This window comes from Penaeus vannamei, chromosome 26 (assembly GCF_042767895.1).
Source record: "Penaeus vannamei isolate JL-2024 chromosome 26, ASM4276789v1, whole genome shotgun sequence".
Classification (NCBI taxonomy): Eukaryota; Metazoa; Arthropoda; class Malacostraca; order Decapoda; family Penaeidae; genus Penaeus; species Penaeus vannamei.
In genome coordinates, this window is record NC_091574.1 from 3,509,226 (window position 1) to 3,511,725 (window position 2,500).

The window sequence follows — 2,500 nt, forward strand, 5'->3', positions numbered from 1 at the left end:
GGGAAATATAAACATATACAAATACATATATATATATATATATATATATATATATATATATATATATATATATATATATATATATATATATATATATATATATATATATATATACCTACATGTATACACACACACACACACACTCACACACACACACACACACACATATACACTATTATTACTACACATTATTAATATTATTATTAACACACACACACACACACACACATATATATATATATGTGTGTGTGTGTGTGTGTGTGTGTGTGTGTGTGTGTGTGTGTGTGTGTGTGTGAGAAATTTATTATTTACTACTCTTCCTTGGTTCAAATTATGGTCACTGAAAATATAAATCTTATCACAAAATAATAATCTTGTTTAATCATAATGAAAATAATATAAATGATAATGAAAATGAGAATGAGAATGAGAAAGATGATAATACTACTGCTATTAGTACTAACAATAATGATAATGCTAACAACAATGATAATAAAAAAAAATGATAACGATCATGATGATAATGATAATAATAATAAAAATGATATTATCATTAATAGTGATGATGATAATAATAATAATAGCAATGATGATGATGATAATAACAATAATGATAATAACAATGAAAATCATGATAATGATAATACTGAAGTAACAAAAAATAAATATCAAACAAACAAACAAACACCCAAACAACGAAACAAACAGCGCAAACGACGACCCCAAACAACAACGACCACAAACAACGACGACCTCAAACAACAACGACCACAAACAACGACGACCTCAAACAACAACGACCACAAACAACGACGACCCCAAACAACGACGACCCCAAACAACAACGACCACAAACAACAACGACCTCAAACAACAACGACCACAAACAACGACGACCACAAACAACAACGACCACAAACAACGACGACCTCAAACAACGACGACCACAAACAACGACGACCTCAAACAACAACGACGACCTCAAACAACAACGACGACCCCAAACAACGATGACCACAAACAACGACGACCTCAAACAACGACGACCACAAACAACGACGACCCCAAACAACGACGACCCTAAACAACAACGACCCCAAACAACGACGACCTCAAACAACAACGACCACAAGTAACGACGACCTCAAACAACTACGACCCCAAACAACGACGACCCCAAACAACTACGACCCCAAACAACAACGACCCCAAACAACAACGACAACAAACAACAACGACCTCAAACAACAACGACCACAAACAACGACGACCACAAACAACAACGACCCCAAACAACAACGACCACAAACAACAACGACCACAAACAACGACGACCTCAAACAACAACGACCACAAACAACGACGACCTCAAACAACAACGACCCCAAACAACTACGACCTCAAACAACCACGACCCCAAACAACAACGACCCCAAACAACGACGACCCCAAACAACAACGACCCCAAACAACAACGACCTCAAACAACAACCACCACAAACAACCACGACACCAAACAACAACGTCCCCAAACAACGACGACTACAAAAGACTGCAAACAACGACGACTACAAACAACGACGACTGCAAACAACAATTACAAACAACGACGACTGCAAACAACAATTACAAACAACGACGACTGCAAACAACGACGACCACAAACAACGACGACCTCAAACAACAACGACCTCAAACAACGACGACCTCAAACAACAACGACCTCAAACAACAACGACCACAAACAACGACGACCCCAAACAACAACGGCCCCAAACAACGACGACCACAGACAACGACGACCTCAAACAACAACGACCCCAAACAACGACGACCTCAAACAACAACGACCCCAAACAACGACGACCTCAAACAACAACGACCCCAAACAACGACGACCACAAACAACAACGACCCCAAACAACAACGACCTCAAACAACAACGACCACAAACAACGGCGACCCCAAACAACAGCGACCACAAACAACAACGACCACAAACAACGATGACCTCAAACAACAACGACCACAAACAACGACGACCTCAAACAACAACGACCCCAAACAACGACGACCCCAAACAACGAAGACCCCAAACAACAACAACCCCAAACAACAACGACCCCAAACAACGACGACCACAAACAACGACGACCCCAAACAACAACGACCCCAAACAACAACGACCCCAAACAACGACGACCCCAAACAACAACGACCTCAAACAACGACGACCCCAAACAACGACGACCACAAACAACGACGACCCCAAACAACGACGACCACAAACAACGACCCCAAACAACGACGACCACAAACAACGACGACCCCAAACAACAACGACGTCCCCAAACGACGACCCCAAACAACGACGACGACCCCAAACAACGACGACCTCCCCAAACAACAACGACCACAAACAACGACGACCCCAAACAACAACGACCACAAACAACAACGACCCCAAACAACAACGACCACAAACAACGACGACCCCAAA

The 2,500-nt window shown here is 41.6% G+C and overlaps 1 protein-coding gene across 1 annotated transcript in view; it reads right to left on the minus strand.

The window, feature by feature from the left end:
* The window catches only part of LOC113823337 (uncharacterized), a 42,210-nt gene that overhangs the window by 6,345 nt on the left and 33,365 nt on the right, over window positions 1–2,500 (minus strand). The gene's annotated exons all lie outside the window — the stretch shown is intronic.